Source organism: Erpetoichthys calabaricus, chromosome 15 (genome assembly GCF_900747795.2).
Source record: "Erpetoichthys calabaricus chromosome 15, fErpCal1.3, whole genome shotgun sequence".
Taxonomy (NCBI): Eukaryota; Metazoa; Chordata; class Cladistia; order Polypteriformes; family Polypteridae; genus Erpetoichthys; species Erpetoichthys calabaricus.
Window position 1 is genome coordinate 68763609 of NC_041408.2, and position 12528 is coordinate 68776136.

At 39.8% G+C, this 12528-nt stretch overlaps 1 protein-coding gene across 1 annotated transcript in view; it reads left to right on the forward strand.

The window, feature by feature from the left end:
- Positions 1–1955: 1955 nt before the first annotated feature.
- Positions 1956–12528, forward strand: part of grem2b (gremlin 2, DAN family BMP antagonist b) — a 65691-nt gene continuing 55118 nt past the window's right edge. The window contains exon 1 of the mRNA XM_028820737.2: positions 1956–2229. The gene's annotated coding sequence lies outside the window, so the exon portion shown is untranslated. The remainder of the gene's footprint in view (positions 2230–12528) is intronic.

Below are 12528 nucleotides of genomic sequence, written 5' to 3' on the forward strand. Positions count from 1 at the left end.
CTGCGACTCTCTGCAATAAAATCAAACAAGTGTCAATTTGTCTTTAGTTGTAGGGGTGGGCTCTGTGCATTTGAGAGCTGGACAAAAAATGAACACTCATCTGCAAGTATAATGCATGTAATACAGTGCTGAGGTATAAGAAACACAAGTGTTTTGGAAGAGAAGCTTGTCTGTCTAATGTCTCCTGTTTTATGTACCACAACAGAATGGAAAAAAGAAAAAAAAAAAGGCTGACATTGCGGCTGAACTCGCAGCACCAGTTTACCGTTTGTATAGCACCGGCTCCGTCCAGCAGCATGTGCTGGAAGGCTGGCAAGTAGGCACTAAATGTGGCATGCCCAGCGGTTTTCCATCATGTAAATTTAAATGGTCAGCAACTGCTGCTGGGAAATCTGAAATGCCCTATGACTAGAAGTCACGTAATGTGATATCAGTTTTAGGGTTGTCTTTCTACCTCATCAGTAAATTCTTATATTATAGTGTTTCCTTTTCTAAAGCTATCACCCAAATGATTTGATGCACAGGACAGATTAGTGATTCTCAGTTCTTCACATATGTCATTAAAGCAGATACTTCCTGACAAACACATACAGGTAGATGGGGGTCACTGCTGGCTGCTTTGTCTTTTGCATCTCTTTGTTAATTGGCAGCTGGTTAAGAAAACAAAAAGCAATTTAAAACCGACAAGGCAGCTGTTTAAGAGTAAAAGAAGCAATTATGGGTTAGGAATCTGAACAGGGGAGTTCACTAAAATGAAGCACAAAAATGTTGATTGAACAATAATTGGCTTCTAATTAACAAACTGGCAGGAAACAGAAAACCTGCCACCACTGCTGCCCTCCAGGACCAAACATGAGAAGCCCAACTTAGGGTCTTGTCCGGTGCATATGGTTTTATTCTCCAATTTGTCTTCATATACTTCTGTGTCATTGGCTGCAATGGAGAAAAGAATGTCCGCCTTAGAAGTGAACCATCCATACTTTAGCATACCCACCTAATGCAGGTCGTTATTGTGGGGTAAGAAGCCAATCCTGACAGTAATGGGCACAAGGCAGGAACCAGCACTGGATGGGATTCCAGTGTGTAACCCCCACAATTCAGAGTGCAATGCAATTAAAAGAGATATGGGTGGTGGCCTGACTACCCACAGAGAGAACCTGCATACCCGGCATAGAAAAAGTCTGAGGTAGGATATGAACCTAAAGTGTTCATGAACCTGTTGTTCTGGATTTGAGTGACCATTGGAGTTTTGCATTTTTTCCCTTTATATAGAGTGGCGTCTGTAATTTGACTTCTGCACTTGAGTAAGTGTTGTACTACACTGGCACCTCATCATTGTTTGCTTTCTGCTTTGTGTCCGCACTGCCATGTATTTGACTGGTCAGGGTAGAGCAATGCTGTGTTACATGATTTAAGACTTCTCTTGAAACTTTTCCAATGACGTGATACCATTTGATCAACTACATTTAAAAGCCACTATGTTAAATTAAATTTTTATTCAAAGAAAACACCTAGCCGCTTAACACTGAAAGTATGATGAATAAATTCCAAATCTGCGACGTGGATTTCCATGTTATTTATAAAATGATTAAGTTGCATGGAACGCTGACCCAGGGTAGAGGATGACTGCACTGTACATCTTCCGATTATTAAAAGAAAATAAATAACCGGAATGATATTAAGTCACATATTATTGCCCTTAGCATGTAAATAAATACCTTATGTCTGTCTCGGAAACTTATGGTGCCAATTCAGTTGGTGGAAAGCCATGGCTCTAGTCACATCAGGGAGAAACGAGAAACATGCGGGGGAAGCTATTGAGTAAGAAAGGGAAAAAAAAAAAAAGTGGTGAGCGGTGAAAGTGGTTGTAATAATGTGTTTAGAGGACTGGCTGAGTAACCATAATAAAGGGGGAGGGATAGAGTGGGTGAGAGAGAGAGAGGCTCACTGTGATTTGTTTAGTAATCAGAGCCAATAGAAACCTCAGACTGTGATAACATCCACATGCACATGACTGAGAGGAACAGATCGGAGACTTCAAACACTTTGAGAGGCAGGAGATACAAGGCACAGTTCCAACACTCACCTCTGCTCAGCGATTCTTATGGGCAGCATCAGCCTTCTACAGACCCACCAGGCGCTGAGATCTAAAGGAGTCATTTCTTAACTCCTGCTGCTGGAATAATCTCAAAGGCAAGCCTGCAAATACAAGCAGACACCCAACTGAAGGTAAATGGACACTTTTTACTGAGAGAAAAGAGGAAAAAAGAGAGAAATAAAAGAGAGAGAGAGAGAGAGAGAGACAGCTCTCATTATGTCCGAGCTTAAGCATTAGGCAGTACGTTTGATGTGGGAGAGGATGCGGAGTCGGTGTCTCTAAGTTCTGGAGTCATTGCTAAGTATGCAAGTTTGTATTTATTAGCACGTGTATGGAGTATGAGGAAATTGTTTGAAGGCTAAGAAAGAAAACAGATGTTTTCTTCACTTGCACACAGCTAAGGTGTTTATTTCCAATTTTTCCTCTAAATTAATTGCTTTAAGGATGTATTTTAAGTAAAAAAAAACATTTTTTCCTTCTTTTATTATATGCAAATTAATTAAAAGCATGTGCAAATAGTACAAGTTGCTGGTAAATAGCAAATGTACAGACAGAGCTAAGCAGACATACTCCACACATACAGTATACTTATTTCAGCACCCTATCATCATTCACATTATTTAATGACAATCTATTGGGATTTTAGTCAAAGTATTTCTGTACAGCATCCACCACACTTATTTAGTGGTGGAAAAGCAAATTCCTGAAATGCTCGTTTTATGCTGTTTTGTAAACATTTCTTCAGTCCATTATGTGAAAGCGGTTCATCCATTGCAAAGTTCACAGAGGATTTTTTCATAAAACTTAACTATGATGTGTAGTCATCCATCCATTCATTTAGTGAGTATCTATTGCCTGCTGGAAACATGTAGTGAAATATAAAATTAGTATATAATATACACATATATGCATACACACACAAACTCTCACTATCTACCTATCTAAACAGTATATAACTCTTAACACCGCATGAGTTCATTAAAATCAGCACTTTTGTCTATGTGGGCATGTAAACATAAGTGATTATGTATAAATATATATTTTTTTATCCACTACATATGTATGTATATATTTATATTAGTATAAGCATGCATTAGGCGTGCATACTGTTTATATACACACATATATGTTTGCATGCCTGTATGTACAATAAGGATACAAATTATTATTTATCCTATATAGATAGATAGATAGATAGATAGATAGATAGATAGATAGATAGATAGATATGGATACAAATTATAATTTTTCCTTGTATACTGCATATACACACAGTATATATATATATATAAATATATATATATTTATATATATATATATTTTCATACACAAACACATATATATATATATTCATACACAAACATCCATCCATCCATCCATCATCCAACCTGCTATATCCTAACACAGGGTCACAGGGGTCTGCTGGAGCCAATCCCAGCCAACACAGGGCGCAAGGCAGGAAACAAATCCTGGGCAGGGTGACAGTCCACCATAGGGCACACACACACACACCAAGCACACACTAGGGGCAATTTAGGATCGCCAATTCACCTAACCTGCAAGTCTTTGGACTGTGGAAGGAAACCGGAGTACTCGGAGGAAACCCACACAGACACAGGGAGAACATGCAAACTCCTGGGAAATGAACCCAGGTCTCCTTACTATGAAGCAGAAGCGCTACCACTGCACTGCCCTATACAAACATTATATATATATATATATATATATATATATATATATATATATATATATATATATATATACTGTATATGCAATGCTAGATAATAGATGGTGTCCCAGACGGGTTTGATTTCTTCCTTGCAGCCAAAAAATTCTGGTATAAGCAACCGAGATATAGAGACAATGCATATTTAAAATATATGTACGTGTAAAAAATATATGTGTGTGTGTGTGTGTGTGTGTAAAATACATACAGTACATGAGATCATGTACATAAAGTGAATAGTATATACACAGGGTGACATTACATATCCATTTTGAAAAACGTTTTTGTTTTTTAGCCTTGTGAAATTTGGTCTCTGGGTTCAAGGTAATTTATTAAACTTGCTCTGTTAAAATGCGTTTGTACAGCCATAAAGCTCTGGAGACCCGAGTTCGATTCCAAGCCAGCTCACTGTATGCTGTGCACATATCCCACTCCTGTAACTTTGTGCACTTTAGTTTCCGCCTACATCCCAAAAGCATTTATCATAGGTTGCTGGGTCGAGGGGAGGCACGGCGGTGAAGTGGTTAGAACTTCTGTATCACAGCTCTGGGGACTTGCGTTGGATTCAAAGTCAGATCGCTGTCTGCCTGGGTGTATGCAGTGTGGACATTTTAGCCCTGTCCCTCATTATTACTCTGGTACTTCAGTTTTCTCCTACATCTCAAAAGCAAACATCCTAGGTTGAGTGGTGAAAGAGGGACATGGAGGTGTTGTGGTTTTCTCTGTAGCGTCACAGCTTTAGGGATGTGTGTTTGATTGCCAGCCAGGTCAAAGTCTGGAGTGTGAATGTTTTCCTTATATCTATATGAGTTTTTTCTGAATTTCCCCCATATCTCCAAGATTTATTTGATTTGTGAAAATGATGTATACAGTATATACTTGTGTCTGTGTCTGTGTATACTCATGTACACAGCTATATATATGTTTTAAATGAAAGTGTGTGTGATGCCAATGAAGTAAAATGCAATTAAAAATGGAATACTGAAAGTGAGATTGGTCATGGTTGGATAAAAATCATAATTCCATTACATCAGTGGATTAACTGGGTAGTTTGGGGATAGGAGTTGAAGAGTTAATGATCCGATTATCTCTAGTTTGCTGCTGAGTCGGTGACTGCTTCCACCTTGCACAGTTAGCTTGTTTAATAAAGAGGATTTGTGCAATGAAAAACCTGGAGCTGTGGTCCTTACCCCAAATGCCTTCTTTGCCAGTATTCTTCATTTCTGTGCTCTTATCTGATGCCAGCATGACCAGCCATGAAGTACAGACGTGCAGGGCATGTCCTAAATGTGTCATCTCCAGCAGATAGCCATATTTTTGGAAATAAAAAAGACTCCAAAGAAAGAGGCACATCTTTGTCTTTGGCAGTTTGTGAGGATGTATCACTGCCTGCAATTAATCTCATTTCAACCCCTGCAACTGGTTTTCACATACACACAATATTTGCAGGTCTTTGTTGGCATTGCAATTGTTACAATTTAATATATAAATGGATTATTACTGTAAATAACATACATGATAAAATAAGAGGGAATTAATCTGCTAATTCCTATAGCAAACATGTATGCCTTTAATGCAGCCGAGTCCACCTGCTGTTAACTTCTAAGGCACTCTGTTGTGCTAATGGCAGTCCAAGGTGTTAGAAGAAATAACATTTGATAGAGTGAGCATACACATCTGTAGCACCACAAAACCCAAATATCAAGGCTAAGGTTAATTATTGACACATATCTGATTTGGCGATAGATATGACTGTTCAGAAAAAGAAAAAAACTGAAGGGCACAGCAGAGAAAGTTTTACTTTGACCTAAAGTCCAAAAAAAAAAAAGAAAAATATTTCAACAAGCTTATTGTGAACTTACGTACTAACATGCATTTCTGAACTAGAGTGATTTTGAAACCCTTTAAAAGAATTGCCCCCTGTTCAGTGAGTGTGGTAATTCCAAAACTGCCCGCTGAGAAATCGGCGTTGGCTGGAACTCACATTTTTGCAGCAGAGCTGATTTTTGTTGTTTATTTGCCTGGCCTTTTATTTAATTCTAGTAATCTTCCTTATTTAGCAGTCCTCCAGACGTGCTGGAGGAGCACTTTACGCTTGGAGGATGATGACATCCTTATTAGCAGATTTTCCTCTTTTCCAGGCACCAATATTCTGTTTTAAGAGCAGACATACAGTACAGCAGATGGAAGACCTTTGAATAATTAAATACAGCGGCAACGGCTCACCCGCCTCATTAAAAAGACTTAGTGGGACAAGCATGTGCAAATGATATGCCCCGGAATACATTCGTTATTTGTATACAACCAGTATTGTTTGTCCTTCACTTAGTTGCCATGTTAAATCTCAAAGCCGAAAGCTCAGAGCCTCCAAAGTTTGCTAAGATAGATAAATAGATTAAAGAAGGAGGTTATATTCCTCTGTACCTAAATTAATTTCTAACATAACATTTGCAAGTTCACTTACTATATTTCAGGGGTCATTAGGGGCTGAGGCCTATCCCACCAGTCATGAATGGGCCATCACCACTCACCAACACAAACACAGGGCAAATTCAGGATGGCTAAGCTACCCAACAAACATATCTTTGGGATGCTGTCATACAAGAATGAAATCCCAGGCGGGTATGGGGAGATGTATCCAGCAGGTGGCGCATGCTCCCTGGGAATGGGTGGTTTTAGAATTGTAGTCATAAATTGAGTCACTATGGTATATCTCTCTGAGTAATAGCAATGGTCTTTGATGAGCATACGACCATCCTCGGAGGAGACAAAAGCCTTTCTTATGGACAGATGGAGGACATTACCTGCTGTTTGGATCGAAGATAATGTCTCAGACTCCTCTGAAGATGGACATATGTTCATTGAAGACCCCACTGAAACATCTGAAGACAACTGTACCATCCTGTGGGCTTCCCCAATTGTTTTCTTATTGGAGGAAATGCAGTATTTAAAATCAAGTTAAATATATCCATTTTTTTTGCACCATGATGTGCTTGTCTTAATATCTCCATCATAATTACTATGAAGGATATATTTTGTCTCGAATATGGCTACAATTGTAAGACATTCACAGGGAGCATGTGCCCTCCGCTGGATACAGAAAAGCGCAGAAACAGGACTTGAACCCTGGACACTTCAGGTTATGGGTGGGGCACATTCCATTATAGTTAAATGATATAACTACTAGAAGTTAACATCAAATCTGTACCAAAAAATATCCTTTTTCACAAACAAAAACGACAAAAAGCCAAACTTGAATAATAATAATAAAGATGGAAGAAGAAGAAAGACCACAGAGAAGATCTTGTAAGCAATCCCAAATTAGTGGAGTCTGAAACACAATGACGTGCCTACTGCCTTCATGATGCCCTCATTCAAGTACTTCAAAACTCCCAAAATGTAGTTTGTCCAAATGACTTGAAATAACCCAAAAGGCAGGCAATGATCCCCCTCCCACCGCACCACACCCCACCGCCACCCTGTCCCTCTAAGTCTCGGCTTTATCGGCATCACTGAATTCCTAAAGAGCCCTCTTGGAAGACATTAATCTTCCTTCTGGTGAACACGTACTGCGCAGACAGAGATAACAAAGTCCGCGATTTGTAAACAGAGTGCCTCCTTCTTCGTTACTTCATGGCTTGCCTAATTCCTAAAGACATGCATTCCAGGCAGTGGCCGCCCCCTTTCAGCGGGAGATGCACTGAAATGTCTGTGGTCAACATGGCATTTTTTTTAATACAATATATTATCTATGTACTGAAGGCACCGTGTAAGCAGGCTGGCACCAGGACAGTTACAAATGTCCAACATTGGGCAAGTACTGTAACCGCTGTACCAGCTCCTCTGCAACTTTCAGACAAATGTCAGAAAAGAAATGCTTCTTAGACACGAGTGTGTATGTTTTACAATGTTTTAAACTATGGTGCTTATTATCTTAACAATACCCTGTGAAATGATTTGAAAGATGCCACAACAAAAGTTATCAAAACAATATTAAAAAATAAAAGTAGTACTTTGTTTACTGCATGTTTGTCACGTGGCATTATATGCACATCCATCCGTTCATTCATTTTATTCTATGCACTTGACCCATTTTGGGGTCACAGAAGTCAGAGCTGATCCTAATAGCAATGGGTGCAAGGCAGGGAGCAACAAGGCACACTAACTTACACCGGGACAATTTAAAGCCCCCAAACACCTAACATATGCAGAGCGGACCCTCAGATTGTATACAGGAAGTCTGACCTAGTGGAAGGGCAATGGCCTTTAAACCATAAAATTACCAGCTCAGCTTCCAACTCTGACTCACAGTGTAGCCTTGAGCAAGTTCACTTAAGCTACTAGCGTTGAAATTGCATAAAATTATAGATAAACAATTTTAATTCATCCTCATCTAGTTTGACACCCTGGGCAAAAGGTTCTGGAACGTGTACAGTAAAAATAATAATAATGCGTGGAAGCAAAAGGCACACAAGGTACAAACTGATAAGAGGAAAAAAGGTAATAATATAATCTCATAAACAAACGTGCCAGTTCTCTTAGAGCACACTAACCTGTCATTAAGATAATTTACACATTCTTATAGTTTACATTGTAAAAAGTTTTTACTACCTTTTATTTCTGTTTCAATTAATTTAAGTTAGCATATACAGTATATCGGATAGATACTGTAGCTAGGCAGTAAATGAAAGGCACTACATGAGACATAAAGACAGATATGAAAGTACTATATGTGATAGATAGATAGATAGATAGATAGATAGATAGATAGATAGATAGATAGATAGATAGATAGATAGATAGATAGATAGATAGATAGATAGATAGATAGATATGTTGATTGAGGGGGTCAACCTTGAGTAGTCCACAGCTCAGAATAATCCTTAGAAGGCGAGGGTACACTATCATCACCGTGTATTTTATGTAAAAATAAATGTGACAAGAGGAGAAACAAACACAGAATAAAAGGACAGAAGTAAACCCAATTCCTATTGTTTTTCAGAACATTCATATGTCAGTTACATGCCCCGTCTGTCAGGTAAGGTGGTCTGTTCATTTACATCCACAAAATACCTTGCACTTTTACTCACTTCTCACCATCCACTCTTCTCTCTAGTATTCTCTGACCTTCTCTCCTCCTGCCAGTCGAGCTTTTTCTAACCATTCTTGTGCCAACTCCCAGCTCCCCAAAATTCTGTTTTTGCGGAAACCTTAACCACCTTTCACGTGTTCTCATTCAGAAAGAGTTTAGAATATCTTCTGGGGTCAGAGAAGGTCCTGTATTTACTCCAGGAACACCAGGCTCAGGTTCCCTCTAGTGGCCCTTGGTGATCCTGCACCCCTGAGTCTTAGGTAGTAGTTGAAGGACTAGAAGTAGTTACAAGTATCAGTAGATGATGTAGTACTCGAAGTAGTAGTTTGGTCACATTCACATATATTCCTACTTGCAACATATTTCCACTCTCCTTCACCATGATAAAACCAGAATGAAATACAACATTTGATTTGAGGGTCACACAGCCTTGTTTGAAGATGGGATGTCTGCTCTCTAGTACCCTGGAGAAACATGACAGTCCACCCAAGGCATGCTTCCTTTCCCGTCTGAGCGACTGAGATGGTGCCCCTGACTGTAGCTTTTGCCACACACTCCCAGGCCTTAAGCCCCTGAAATTCTCCATGCTGTTGAACTGAAATGGTGTTTTGAGTTGCCACTACCCACACATGAATTAGTAGAACATTACAATCACCCTGACCTTTAAGCAATCACAGTCCTAAGACTTCACTACAACACCGTCTATAGTACAGTCTAGTATATGGAGCCATAGCCTACCCCACGCAGCTTTGGACACGGCCCTGGATGGATGTGGTGCCAGTCAGCACTCACTCACATAACAACAACCTCTAATCCACTTAATCCCATTCAAGGTGTGGAAATAGGGGGCTATCTTGGCAGAACTGGGTATAAGGCAGTCCTGAATCGATCACAGTTAGTAACAAATAGACATACTGCTCCAATCTAAAGTGTCATGGGTGCTTTAGAAGTTTTAGTAATCCCAAACAAAGCTTTTGTTAAGGTCTTGTTACATGATGCTAACACGAATGAGAAATGAAAGGAAAACCCAGGCAGAGACCACAAAGATAATAACAGGGCATGTAATTAAAACCCTAGATAGATAGATAGATAGATAGATAGATAGATAGATAGATAGATAGATAGATAGATAGATAGATAGATAGATAGATAGATAGATAGATAGATAGATAGAAATTATTATTTATCCTTGAGACTGCTATGCTATGCACAAGTTGACCAACTGTCCATCCTCCATCTTCTACAAATGTGTTAGATACAAAGCAACACCTCACTTCCATTTGTGAAGTAGTTATTTCCCAGGATGCTCTCAATTTAATGGCACATGATCTCCTCTGACTGTCAAGGATGAGCCCCATGACAAACTTGAAATTCTTGTTGACCAAAACAGTCTCACCACTAAGTTCCATTTACTACAGTGTTAGGCTACATAGGAGTTGCAGTTTATCCCAGGCAGTAACCTGTTAATGACACACTGTAGGAGAATGATGACGTGTTACCTGTTGATTAGCACTTACAAGTAAGAATTTCACTGGGCTCTGTACACACAACAGACGCTATATAACCGACCCCACACTGGACAGCAGCTCATCACAGAATACACTGAGAAACTACAGTTACACCACAACTAGTTTCATGGATTATAGGAACGTTCCTTTACCTTCAAAGGCTAAGCTGCGCAGTTTTCTACTGGTTCAGTGGGATGGAAGGTCAATCTGACACAAGTATTTTTGATAGTTGTAATAGCAGATCATAACTCGGTGACAGCCAGTGCAACTTTCCATGCTGTGTCATACTCAGCCAGTAACATCACTTAAAGAGAGGCACTAGCTGATTAAGAAGGTAACCTCCATTTTGGATTGGACTGTTGACCCATTAGAAATAGTAGTAAAGGAGGGAAAGAAGACAAAACCGAACACCGGCGATGGGCAGTTGCCGATCCTCTCTTTGACACACTAGAATTAGGTGAGATCAACTAACAAATTATTCAGCAAAAGTGTCTCAAAAAACACTACTGGGGCTCCTTCATACCGATGATAACACACCTTTATAGTGCCTTACTGTGACTGATCTCTTATCTTTAGCCAGATTTCTTTTTTTATAATTCATGTGTCTGTCTGTCTATCTATCTATCATCTCCAAATGGGTTCAGTGTCAACCTCTGACTGCCAGTGTGACGCTACCAGCACTCTCACTAAATAAGCGAATTATAATTCAATTTGTAAAGAGCCTTGGGATGTTTGCTGTACAAACAACTTTACAAACCTGGACTTTTGATTTTACATCCACATAAAGTGAGTGATTGCATGTGTGTATACAGTGCACTCCTGAACACAAAACGGTCACCTCTTGTTGATCAGCCCACCCACAGGATAGACAACTGAACCGCTCAGCCTGTGGAGGCAAAAGGGCGTCCCAGTAATCCTTGAAGCTAACTGTGGTGTGACTGCACATCTTAATCCTACAGGGCTCCTTCTTAGAGTGTGTTTTCATATTCTTTATGCACAGGCCGTATCTCAAATCTGAAGGACTTCTCTAGGACACATTTATATGACTAAAACTAAAGGCAATTAAACAAGTAGCAAGGTCATGACGTGACTGCCTTTAAACACATTTTAAACACGCTGGATATCTGATAGCAAGTCCTGTGCCTAAAACTGTGACAGTCTAACAAGCTTAAAAAAGGGATCTAGTCATGACAATGGTGTTATGATGACTCTCACTCATTGCTGTATGTAGAAAGCTGGGAGGCTTACTCAGAATTAAAGGGCTATCGCTGCTCATTTTTTAAACCGAGAATGTTTTTTTCCCTCTAATTTTGCCTGTCTGCCATTGTCTTGCCAGACTAAGATGCCTTTGTGTCTCCTTTCAGCTCTTCAGTCCATGGAGGTCTGGTATTTTCTCCTTTGTGGTTTATTTAACATACACAGTGCACAAAATAACACGTACCATGTGTTGAGACACAGAATGTGTCAGGGGATTGTTTTGACAATTTCAGTAGCCAGGAGATGGTTAACAAGAAGAGAGGCCTGATCAGACAACTCAAGTGTCAATCAAGCCAAAAATGAAAGAGGCAAAGACAAACTGTAAATTGGAAGTCAAAGCCAAAAACCAAAGCCCAGCACTAGGTGCCCCCTCAAGCTGGATATTGATTTGACTTCCTTTTGGAGGATTGGCAGGATCCCAGGAATTGAGCCTGGTCCGTAGAATTAACTGTGTGAGAGCGAGAATAGATGCCGGTGATCATGATAGAGTTTGTAATTTTGCACTGCATGCAGGGAACATAACAGCCTTTTTGCTCTTGGACTCTCTTAGAGACAGAATTTGATACAGTCAGATGAGTGGACTCTGCTCAGTGCAGGTTAGATTACAAAGCTGTAGTGAGCTGTGAAGATGGTTGAATGTCTTTGTTTTTGCTTGAATCAAAGCTGGTGCACCGATCTGCCAGCCACCACAATGCTTCAGATGGCAAGCCTGCCAGTATGCAATAAAGTTCAACCAAGAGGCTGGCACGCTTGCTGATAGAGATCACGGTGATGGGACTACATGAGTTATTGCTGGAGTGGAGTGTGCAGTTCCACATGCTCAGTTCTTATAGTGCAAGACAATGTG